The sequence below is a fragment of the Dermacentor andersoni genome, chromosome 4 (assembly GCF_023375885.2).
Source record: "Dermacentor andersoni chromosome 4, qqDerAnde1_hic_scaffold, whole genome shotgun sequence".
Taxonomy (NCBI): domain Eukaryota; kingdom Metazoa; phylum Arthropoda; class Arachnida; order Ixodida; family Ixodidae; genus Dermacentor; species Dermacentor andersoni.
Window position 1 is genome coordinate 222,432,316 of NC_092817.1, and position 13,009 is coordinate 222,445,324.

Here is a 13,009-nt window from a genome sequence, read left to right on the forward strand (position 1 = left end):
CTGCTAGGTGCTGCTGCTAAATCCCTGTGGTTTCTGCCGGCCACATGCGGCCACTGCCGGCTCACGTAGGTTCGTACGCGTGGTACGCCTCGCTGGATCGTGTTCAGTCATGCCGTCTTTGCGCGGCGTCATTGTCGGTAAGTCAGGTTAAATTCTTAAATAGGTCGCGCCTGCGCCTAATTAAGTCTATGAAAGCCTGCACATTCAGTTTTGCTGGCTACAATGCAGTGCGGCTGGCGTAAGCTGTCTCCACGATGCGCTTCGAGCGTGTCGATTTCGCCCTTCTTTATGTTGGCGGAAACGACCTTGAAAGCAACATGGATCCACAAGAAATATGTGTGAAAAGGTTTATTGGTGGCGCCTAATGCGAAGGCACAGCGACCGGGAACGGCGAGGCAGCCCGAAGCACTGTCCAAACGGACGCCAGCAATCAACAGCGCGAGCGGAGACGAGCCGCGTGTTGGCGATGCGGCTGTGCCGCGAGGCGCGTCTTCTTCTTCACAATCTCCCCCCGGACAAAAAGAGCCATCCTGGCGCCTTAAGAATCGGGAGGTAGAGGGTCGTGGTAGGGCTTGAGACGCGAGACGTGGACAATGTCACGTCCACGCCGGCGCAAGTCTTCAGGTGGTGACAGGGGCTCAATGAGAAAATTTACCGGGGACGTTTGTTCCAAGACTCGGTAAGGCCCTTCGAATTTTGGGACGAGTTTCGAGGAAAGCCCCGGCGTTTGGAAAGGGACCGACAACCACACAAGAACGCCTGGAGCGTAGGTGGTGTTTGGACGCGTGTCGATGCGGTTTTCTTTCTGGCGCTGCTGTTGCTCTGCCGTAAAGGAGCGCGCTAGCCGGCGGCATTCTGCAGCTTGTCGGGCGACGTCGGACACAGGTAGACACTCGGAGGCGTCAGGACGGTATGGAAGGAGCGTGTCGATGGTATGCGTGGGCTCGCGGCCATACAGGAGGAAGAAAGGTGAAAATCCCGTAGTGGCCTGGATCGCGGTGTTGTACGCGAACGTGATGAATGGAAGGATGCGGTCCCAGTTACCATGATCAGATGCCACGTACATAGAGAGCATATCACCAAGTGTGTGGTTAAATCGCTCTGTGAGCCCGTTAGTCTGTGGATGGTATGCCGTGCTTGTCCGATGAATAATGTGGCATTCCGAAAGCAAACTTTCGACGACTTCGGAGAGGAAGGCGCGACCTCGATCGCTGAGGAGTTCTCGAGGTGCGCCGTGTCGAAGCACGAAGCGATGTAGGACGAAAGAGGCTACATCCCGCGCTGTAGCACTTGGTAAAGCAGCAGTTTCGGCGTAGCGTGTCAAATGGTCAACAGCAACTACGATCCACCGATTGCCGTCTGGCGTCATAGGAAGCGGGCCGTATAGGTCGATGCCGACGCGATCGAAGGGTGCGGCAGGGCACGGGAGCGGCTGCAAGGCACCAGACGGGCGTAAAGGCGGCGATTTGCGGCGTTGACAGTCAAGACAGCACCGAACAAACTTGTGTACAAAATTGTACATGCCGCGCCAGTAGTAGCGGTGGCGAATTCGTTCGTACGTCTTGAAGACCCCGGCGTGGCCACACTGCGGATCGTTGTGGAAAGCGGCACATATTTGAGACCTTAAGCTGCGGGGAACCACCAGAAGCCACCGACGACCTTCAGGAGTGTGATTGCGTCGGTGCAGCAGCTGGTCACGAATGGCAAAATGAACTGCTTGGCGTCGGAGGGTGCGGGATACAGGGATGGTCGATGATCCAGAAAGATAGTCGCAAAGAGAAGTGATCCACGGGTCACGACGTTGTGCGGTGACAAAGGAGTCCATGTCGAGAGATGACACGGAATGTGCGGAACTTGTTCCGCAGGCCGAGTCTGGAGGTAAAGGCACGGGGCCCCTGCGACAACATCAAGGTAAGTCTACTGAAATCACAAAATTTGAAACAATACGTGCTAATAGTTGTGTTTTCTTTTAAATTTTAGGCCTTGATTGTTCAACGGGAAGGCCCCCGTCGTGCTGGTTTTCAAGGTGCTCCCTCGCTGCCTAGAAGATGCTGATGCGGAACAGAAAATGCAAAAACGTCGCTTGCTCAACCGCAAATTGACGGCTACGCTGAAGCGCATGCCGTGTCTGCGGAATTTGAACCCCTAGGTATGGACCCCCTTTTTCCGGCGGCATGCCGTTACATACTGTCAGGAACACGTTTGGTTTATTTCCGACTCGGTAAAAAATGTTTCACTTTTTCTCGCTGCTCGCTGCGGAAGAAATGCGGATCGTTTGTCGTAGTTGTCTCCATTACAGGGTGGCATTACTGCGGTGAACAAAGCAAGTGTTGCCGTACATACTGTGCGCAATCCTTCCTTTGTTGGGCGGTCGGAAAATATTGGTCCCACTTTTTATGGCAACTTCGCTACTCTGTAGCGGTAAGTGTAATTTCTACCATTGAACATTCCTGTGTAGATATGTTTCTGAATCACGTTAAGCACATTTTTTCGTCCATTTCTTTGTCAAACAACGCGATAGAGCGATTGCGCAGATTGTTTACTTCCCTTTCTACAATGTTTAGTTTATTCTATCGCCTTCCTTCAAACCACCACAGCGGCAAATCGTCTCTTTTTATCGAAATTCCGCGTTTTCATAATAGCTGAATTTTGGTGCGGTTAGGTGTCTAAATTTCTCGTGCCCACAGCTACCAAAACAGGTGATCAAATTATTAGCATCGCGAACAAATCGCATTCCTACATATGCGAGCTGCTACATATGAGCCCTCAAGAATTTTCAAGAAGCATCTTTTTTCTAAGAATGCTTGCGATATTGGAAAGCCCTGATTGAGGATTCTCATACAAAGCATGCTCAGTAAGTATAACTAAAACATGCACAAACAATGTATAATGTACTGGGTACTCTGGCTGCTTCTAATCACATTACAGGTGACCACGAGTAGGTAGAAACGGGCCTTGAGGCTGTATAGTGGTATGTAATATTCCCACTTCTCGCTATTACAGAATCATAGTCAGCTTTGAGATTTTACGTTATGTGAAAAATACTTCATAAAAAAAAGCACTTGTAATGTCTCGGACACAAAGCGGCCTGTTCTCTGCTTGCGTCTATGAAAGGGTTAAGATGCACACACTATTCAAAGGTCGCATTGAGAACTGAGTTGCAGGCGCTACTATGCTCCGTAAGCAGCAGGATACTAAAAGGAGAAATGAGCGGCATTGTACTGCCTTCATTTCTTCAAACCCTTCAACAAAGCTTGAACAAGAAATGCATGCGAGGGTGACACTACAGACAACTGCGGCAACACTGACGCATGCACGAGAATATAAAATGAGGTACAGCTGTGCGGTGCACGCTGCCGTGAAGTTCGAATTACAGTTTCCCCCTTGCGAAACTACCGGAAAGGATATATTGCATCCATCGGTGTTAATATATTTTCTAGCATATTTTCTTGTTTTCGGCCAACATACACATCCTCGTTAAATCAAATAGATCACTGAGGATGGCTGCCACAAGCATATTACAAGAACTGTGAATTGGAAGCTGTTAGCTACCTGTGGCACGAAGTCATGCAAGGGTACATGTAGTCTTTGTGTGCACATAGACTTCATGTTTTACTAATTTGACTGGCTCCTATTGCACTCCGGCTGAATAGCAATAACACACAGGCCACTTTACGTTCGAGCTACTCGAAAGCCTGCGAAAGCTGTAGGTACATCATAAAACTTCATAAGTCCATGGCATTAGTGAAAAAAATCTAAACCTTTTCTGGTACAGCCGTGCATTGTCAGAAGTGTCTCAATGCATTGCAGTGACTGAACAGGCACATATTGGCTGTACCACTTGGATTTCAGCGTGCATGCGTTGGCTGGACGAAAAATTCTACCATATTTTACCTCGAAACTGTTGCTCACGAGTGGAAAGCGCTGTTTCTGTTGTAAATAGATGTGGCTTGCACACAAGGTATGTGCATGCTAAGTGTCTCGGTAAAGAAAAGTAAAGGTATGCTGCATGAACAGAAGGTGCTGCAGCCACATAACCTGACCTTTGATCTTCATTTTGCTCACAGATTGAAGGGATGGAACTAAGTGCGTGTCTGTTAAATGCTTGATTTATGCCAGTTAAATTTGCCAACACGGGGATTCAATACACTGGTGTCCATCTGCTGTTGGGCTGGACTCTCAATTTAGTGAAAATACTAACTACTGCGTTCATTGGTGCTGACAGATATCAAGTCAGTTGTAGCTCGGCATTACTGTATTCCGTCACCAAAATGCTAGAGAACCACTTGAAATCCTTCGATGTCAGCATCCTCATAATCAGTGGGCACCCCATAAAAAAAATAGGTCTATTTTGGATGGTATCCTTGCAAGTGTGAGAAGGCTAGGCCACAGAAACTCGCGTTTCCGATTTGTGCACTATTCAGCCACGTTCAAATGTGGGGACCCTAGACATCTAAAAGACGAGGAGCAAGCAAATTGAATGCAGCTAGTACCAAGCAAAAAATGTGGAAGCGCAAGCGGTTGATTTTTGACTCTAAAGGCACGTTCACACCGAAGACGGAGCGGCTAAACCGGGCAAAGCTCTTTGCCAGGCGGATAAAAGCAGGCGTTAAACGAGGCGGCAAGCCCGATCGCTCGCGGACCACTCTTTTTCCCACCCGCCAGAGCTGTCCGCTTTGCCGCAGCCAATCAGAACACCAGACGACGGTGGAATGGTGACGACGGTGGCGTGTGCGCGATAAGGATGGACGATCGGTGCCACGAGACAGCGACAAGTGCGCCACAAAAACGTTTGATGCTCCGCCTCGGCGGTGCGGGCAGCCAGGCAAGCCGTCCAGTATACAGGGTGTTTCAGCTAACTTGTGCTGAGGCTTTAAAAGAGAAAGACGGAAAGAAACTAGGCCTGCAGTACTCAAAGGCAATCAATTCAGTAAACTGCCCTTTTGAGCAACTTTAATACTTACGGCTCATTCAAAAACATCTTCTTTATTTTTATGAAGATAGCTGCTGTGGTTATTTTTTCAGGACAAAAGAAAGTGCACAAAATCGAAAAAAGTACCATGCAACTATTTACTTTTGAGCAGTGACGAACAAATGAACAATGCGGCATGCAGACAGGATGTAAAAAATATACAGATCCGACACACTGTGAAAATTATGTAAGCAGCTTTCTTTGCTGCTTCTGTTCATTGATGGCATTTGGCAGTGATATGTTAAATGTTACCTTGCATGCACCACTTGTGTTTGTAGTACAGAGCTCACAGGCAGACGTGCGCTCCGATGCTCAAGGTGGTGTTGTGCACCATCCATATCCTGTGAGAGTAGTGGCACTGTCATTCCCTCGCACGGCGCATTGCATAGCGGGTGACGTAGAGAAATCCGTTTATTGAATCCTTAGGAGAAATAGTTGCTGCCACGTCCTGTGCCCGACAGAGCAGCGCCTGTTGGCCACCCAGGCTTCTGTCACGCAGCATGGCCTCCCAATGTTGCAGTGTAGGGACATTGAAGTTTTGACGCCGTGGTGCTGTATTGCAGCTTTGCATCTGTACATCCTGTGTCACTTGTTGGCATGGACACACTTGCCGTGTTTATTTTTTCAGAAATAGCATAAACATGCCATACCACACCTTGAACTATCATTATAATATTTTTAGTTTGCCACCACAACTGTCACCGTGCTTTTCTTTTAAAGAGACTCTATACGAAGGATGCTTTCTGATGGCATCTTTACCTTCTCGTGTGATAATTCAGCGAGCTCAAAGTGCTGCAGCTTCTGCAATGCTTTTGTCTATTCCTTCCAGGCATACTACTCTCAATGTATCATTAGCGCTGAAATAGAATACCGCCCGTTGCTCAAAGCAGCTTCAATATAGATTCCAATCGGAAGAATAGGCAGACTTGTGGCAGTCTACGACTTTCTATAGCCATAAAAGGCAAGCTAGCATAGTGGGGCATCTCAGTGCTTGTAAAAGCATTCAACTGCATGTATCTCCAAATAACTAAGCTCAAGCAGACACTGTCAAAATTCGTGCTTGTCACGGTGAGTTGGTGCGGGAACTTGAAGGTGTCGCTTTTCCTTCATTTTTGTGTCACTTATGGTTTTGCTAAGGCTCTTGCCACAGCAAAGTTGCTCTTGTGGTATTTTAGAAGGGTAATTTACTAATCACCTAGGTGATGTCATTTCCTTCATTTGGTTGCACTGTGTGCATCAGTGCAATAAATGGGTCAAACGGCTTAATACGAAATGTTGCCAGGCCATTTTGCCACGACACTTGTGGATAACATTTTGGTGTGGCTTGGGCGAGACTGAAAGAGAGAAGTTGACACATACAAGCACAAAGGCCAGGCACTTTTCCCTTGCGGCCTGCACAACCACTAGAATAGCAGCTAGTCTTATCAATTCATACTGAGTATCACAAAGTGTAACATTGCAAGAACTGTAGCTTGGTTGATGAGACAAGGCACTTACAGCTGTAGCTGAAACATGTGGTGTGATCAACATGTACAAGGTTACAATACTCTACACCCTTTTTGTATTTAAGTTTTCAACTTTGCCCACAATCTGATTACAGCTTTCCAGAGTTCCTTGGAAAATCCTCCCATGCACCTGCCATGTACATTGCCCCTCCTCCTCGATGTGGCGTGCAAGATGGCAGCAGCAGCTGTGGGAACAGTTGAAGAGGCGAAGAAAGGTCCACTTTGTAATAGGTTGTATGTAAATAAAACTGATCGAACTCAACCGATTCGGCTTCCACTTTTGTCAAGACAATTGTCAGCAAAGCAATGGAGCAATTTCAGTAGGGCGATACTAATAAATAGTGCATAGAAATTCTTGGAAGCTCCGTCAGCTTTCTTGCTGTTAACAGGCTGTGTTGGTGAGGTGGTTTAGGCAGGGAATGCCAATTCATGAGGGATGGTCATGGCCACCATGTTCAATGTATGTGCAGCATTAATCAGTTCTCTAGACCGAGTGCACTAATGTCACGGTAGGCCAGCACTTTGTCACATGGTACATTTTCAAACCTCGCATGCTTTCTTTGGGGCTCAGAAAATTAATGAAGCATGAAACTAAAATCGACATGTTGCAGTTTTCAATTAACCATCACTGCATTTGTCCATTCTTGAAACAAATTTTATTGTACCAAATGCACACAGAATGAATTTGTGGAATATCCAAAGTACATTTTGCTTGTTTTGGTCAAGCAGCTGGCAGAACAAAACCACAAAGTTCCAAAGCAGAAAGGTAACACTTCTTAACACACAGGTAACACACAACTGGCGAAACAGTGTTGCTAACACACGAGTGCAAAACTTGCCGCCGATTAAAAAAAGAAGGGAGCTGCTACACACCACTTGGTTCCTTGACCATTTATTTTTTCTTTTGTGGCTGATTTTGAAAAATCCTTGCTATAGCAAATGCAAGGACATCAGAAAATCAACGCACAACAGATATTGGTGCTATGGTGTAAATAATGAAGATATAATTTTGCATGCACATTATTTAGTCTGAAATAGAGGGATACAGCGCAAACGTTACTCTTCAATCCCAATAAAAAATATGGAACTCGTGGGCTACTAGAAGGCTACGGATAAATCTTGAGGGCCTCGGATTCTGTAATGTGCAGCTATACTTAAGTACACAAGCATTCTTGGATTCTGCCTCTACCTGGGTGCAGCTTTGTGACCTGGAATGAAAAGCCACAGACATCGAGCTGCTGCAGTGGCAACATCACAGTAAAAGGTAATAGTGAAAAATTAAAACAATAATATCGCCATGCAACTTGCACATCAGATAGGTCACCTGAAGCTTCTATTTCCAATTTTTCTGGTGTTGCATAGAAGGACAAAAATTTTGAAAAGTGATAGTGTACAATTTTCATACATTAACAATTACGCATATCTAGTTTTTTTTAAACATGCAGATATTTAGCAAAACGTTTTGAGCACGGAGAGCCCGGTGTTTTTGCAAAGGAGTTTCTAGGTGAGGTGGACACACTTTGCTGCTAATGCGAGTTTCAGAAAATTAATTTTGAAAAATTCAGTCACTTTTTTATTAGTAATTAGCGGAAGCCTTCTAACTGGCATATTTGGAGGCAGTCGCATGTGAACGCACACCCTTTCTTTTTCTAAATCTCGAAAATTGCACTTATTTTGAAATATTCATTATCGCGCTCAATTGAGTACAATCAAAACTTGGTGCATCCTCCTCCACATCAGGCGGCAGTGCCCTCTCAAGAAGTGTGGGACAAAGCTTAAATGATAGCCTGACACGGCACACTGACGCACATGCTTGCCAGGCAAAGTGTGTCGTATCAGCAGCTACAATGACTGGCCAAGATGTTGTTTCAGACTTTCTCGAGCCTGTTGTCGTGTTTCCATCTGATGAGATAGCGGGACCTTCTTTTCTGCGCTCCCAGCACACTCGGTTCCAATATTGCCTCGATTTACCAGTGAAATTCAATGATGAATATCTTGAATTAGGTGCAACTTTCAAGATTTGTAAGAAATTAGAGTGCATTAAAATGTGACTGCCTCCAAATTTGTGGAGTTCCAATATAGAGGTATTCCTCTGCAAGACTGCCACATTTGCCGCGCTCATAACTTTAAAACAAGAAAATCTGTATGGTAATAAAAGACACCCTGTACGTATACAGTGTGCATTGGAGCATTTCATGCAACCAATATTCAAGCACCTTCTGTCTACAAAGAATTCATAAAGCAAATTTATGCATTAAGACTGGAATCAGTTACGAGCACTGGAAATGCAAACACTGTTACGAACCCTGGTCACATGCGAAGCATTGTGTTGCTGCTCTCTGCGTAGGGCCTATGAATAAAAACCACCTTCAACATTGCACAGTAAGCTACCGATTGCTATGTGTAGGAAGACTTACAGTTCTTCAAATGCAATTATGACCTAGACATTCTAAAGCTTTTCTAATAATGTACTTTTAGTGAACTTGAACAACTCTGAAGCTCTAATGCCATTATTATCTGAAAGATGCACTACACATTTTTTTAATGCAGTAAGGAAACATTCATAATCGACAATGCCACCATAGACATGAGAGTCATATAATATTGCACTGCGTGCAGCAAGGATAGCACAATCTCGCACAAAAGATTAGTCTCTCCCGCAGCCTTTGAGGCCCCCTTTATTATGTCTCGCTTATGATGCCGTGACATGGTACAAAACCATGATGACGTAACTTATGATCATGAGTTACTCTTGAATGAAAGCTTGTGCACACATGCATATTCCTGCATTGTAACTCTGGAGTGCACTTACAGTAAGGAAACTGTGAAAAGAAGAAAAATAAGGCCAACAGCAAGAACCAGGCGGCGCAGTGCTATTTGCACCTTCTCGGCTGATGTCGGTTTAAGTCACCTTCACTGCAGCAGAGTCGTGTTATGCGACGAAGCATATTTAGCATCATGCAGTGAAGCATATCTGAAGTTAAAGGGGCACTCTCACGGGGCCCCTGCTGGTGCTTATGGTTACCCGACACTATCAGCTTAAGTACTCGTACTGTGACCTCTTCATGCATTTGGACAACACCAATCGCCATGTGAAAACCTCTGTTCACTACTAATCTTGCTAAGAGCCTAAATTGTTTTCAAACTACAAATTTCACCAAGTGGCAAACTTGGCAATGCTTCTGGAACCTCTTTCTAAAGTACTTTAATACTACCAGGATGCTTCAATGTCAAACTGAATTAAAAACCTGGTATGAGATTGCGCAAGCTTCTAGCTTTCTTACTGTTTGCTTCACCTTCTACATCAGTGAGTAGGCAGTGTTCAATAGGCGCTCCCGCTTCACCAAGCAGACGACCGCTGACGAAAGCACGGTGAAGGCGAATAATGAGAGCGCAAGCAAACATTCAGAATGCAAGATCTCGCCCTTGGATTTAGAGAAAGGAAGGATAATTTCAATACCAAGGAACCCAAGTATGCGTTCAACAGCAAAAGCTTCTGAACGGGCCACTTCCACATCAGCACTGCGGAAAGACTGATGACCTTATCAACCAGCAGAAATTTTCACTCGTGACAGAAATTTTCACTGCCACAATCACAGGATCAAAGATATTTGCATGATGACATTTTGGGCCAAAAAGAAGATCCGTTTGAGCGATGGTGTAAGCGTGGTGCCCACTGTTGGCTCGGCTTGTGAAGAGCGGCCTGCTGATACCAGACACTCTAAGCAATTCTTTTCGATGTCTGAATCGATGGTGACATGCACTAGGTATCACTGCTCTTTGAACATGTTGAGCTGTTGTCCTTGCTTCATGAAACATTAAGTAACTACAGTTATGACATTGTCAAACAAAAGTGTTGTATTAGAGAATTTTGTTAACCACGAAGCATAATATCCCTGTACATTATTTGCTATGCAGTAAACTATTTTGCAGCTCTGGTTGGTGAAAAAAAATGGATTTTTGCAATACCAATAGTATTCATATTCGAAAAATATTCGCTTCGCACTTAGGTTTCATTATTCAAATTAGCTTTGAGATTGAAAAATTCATATTTCCACACCCACAGTTTTGCTCAAATACCTGGAGCATAAGTCATTTGAGGACGTAACTTCAGTATTAGCAACAGTATGCCACCAAAGAGTCAACACAGTTCAAATTTTTTTACATTCTTTTACAATTGGTTCCTAATGTACATTCATTAAAACCATCTTAAGCCTCAATAATTAACTAAACTTTGATAACAGCTGCATGCTTGGATCGAACGGTGCATGTTCCGGCCACTCTAGGGTAGCAGTTTAGGGGAAAAATATCCGTTACTTAGGAATTCCACTTGGTGACCTTGTGCAGAGAAACCCCGGCTGAACCTTACCATCTGAAGCTGCTGCACAATGGCTATCACTGGCTTTTTTGGTGTTCCTGATCGCATCCACACTTGCTTGAGAAGCTCGACCTCAATAACGTCTGACCACTGGCAGCACTTATTTCTGTTTATCACAGATGAAAATAGCCTATGAGCTCTTATTTCGCCCAAAACACAGACTTTTGCCACATTTAAGAAAGTGGCACTCTCCAAGTCAGTGTGGTCAGCATGTCTGGCATGCACTTTCATCTCCTGCGTCAGAGTGAGTTACTATCCCAGATTAATGTGCTACAGAGATGACAGAGAGGTTGGCGAAGAAGTTGTGGCCAGAGAGATAGAATGATAATATTTATGTCTATTGCAATTCAAAGCCATCTATTTGAGCACCTTGCACCACCAGAGAAATCGTAATGGCTTCCTTTTCTTTCATCTCATAATGTGGGCGGTAACACCCCATTAAATGGTCCCTAAGATGGTTTTTGTCAACCCTGAGGAAATCTCTCACAGAAAGCTTGTAGACAGTCTTGGTAAGTGTTGTCAGATTACTTTTCAATGTGTTCTTTATCATCACTGTGGTGGTCGTAATTTCAATTCACGTGCAGCACTCACACAGTGCGCACTCCTTGCAGACATCTGTAACTAGTGGCAGTTCACCAGCATACTTGAAGGGAGGAAAAAAGAGCATGGCCACACCAACCACATCACAGCATGTGTATGCATCAGATGACATTGTGGAACCTAATTCTATGTCAGCAGGAAATGCATGGCTGCTGTCGCTATTTCGAGTGCAAATATTTGTCCCACGGGTACAGAGAAGTCATTATGGCAACCACATAATCCAGGCAGCTTAGCGCTGGGCAACTGCAATATTTATGAAGCAGCACACTGCATTCAAAGCCAGGCACTGTCACACTTGTCTGGAAAAATCGGTGCTTGTATACACAGGGGCTAGACCATTTCAAACCACAGTCACATTGGAACTCCGTCCACTCTCGTAGGGTGCATTTTTTGTGTAGTCGCTGCCACTGCAGGAATAATTTTCTTCCAACTGCACAAAGAGAAAATTGCAGCACTGTGCTCTGCAGTGCTTGGTGCAAAGGTAGAACAGCCATGAGCCTTCTCCCATCCACAATTCAACAATCCACCAATACATAGATGGCTTACAGTGGCATCCCTACAGGCAGCACACACCACCTATATGCCGCCACTTAGATTGCAACACACTGAGGGTCTCCATGCCTTTATGTAAATGCTCAAATATACTACAGGACAGGATCTTTAGGGAATAAAGGTTGTTTCACGGTCCTTACATCTATGCTACGACAAAGCCAACTCCAACCGCACAGGTAGGTATTGCTGTGGAAAATTAAATTTTACAGTTCCATGTACCATATTTTCCATACAGTACTATAGTCTGCAGGATCTAATTTGGGCTGAAAAAGCCCCTCTCATTAAGCACCATGGCAAATTTTAGTTATAGGTAAATTGGAAGTTGTAAGATGCCGTCAAGGGAGCATTTTCTCAAACAAATACTTCTAATTAGTTCATTATTAAAGGAAATGGAAGAAATTGAAATGTTGCATTTTCACGCTGCCAGGAGGCGAGTGCTAAAAGCAACGGCACTCAACCCCTTTGCCTCCAAGTGATCTTCCTTCTTCATCTTCCCCCATGACGGAACGGAGCCAAGGGTTCACGTCACACTCACATGAGGAGCCCCGTCATTATCGTTTTTTTTTCTTCTCTTCCTTTTTTGCTGTGGGGCACACATCCAGGGATGGCATTTAACATTGGTTGGCTTACGAAAGTCACGTGCCATGGTTGGTGATACTGCAGGCAGCACGTTTTACATAGAGTCATTTGTGCATGTAACCTTGACTCTGGCTGAAGCAGGCCTTCGTTGAGACCATGATGGCTTTTGTTTAAAATTTCAGCTGTTTTCCCACTGTGCATCATTTTGATAATTTGGAGACAGGATTGTTAGTGTGTGATCTATGCATTGCACTTGTCGGTTTGCAACTTCGAATCTTGGTGAGACGCCTTTTCAAATAACAAAGTGCGACAACTTCCTGAAGGCATTTGCCTCCTAAGTTCAAGGGAAGCAGCCCACATCCGCATACCTTATTCACAGCTGTCAATTCTTTTTTTGCTGCTGCTCCGTATTAAAGATGGGAA

At 45.0% G+C, this 13,009-nt stretch overlaps 1 long non-coding RNA gene across 1 annotated transcript; it reads left to right on the top strand.

Annotated features, from left to right (window-relative positions):
* The first annotated feature begins 1,915 nt into the window (after nt 1-1,915).
* Nucleotides 1,916-6,743, top strand: LOC126538400 (uncharacterized). The gene is made up of 2 exons (XR_011893747.1): nt 1,916-2,149; nt 6,573-6,743. It is a non-coding gene; the product is annotated as an uncharacterized lncRNA (long non-coding RNA).
* Nucleotides 6,744-13,009: the final 6,266 nt, after the last annotated feature.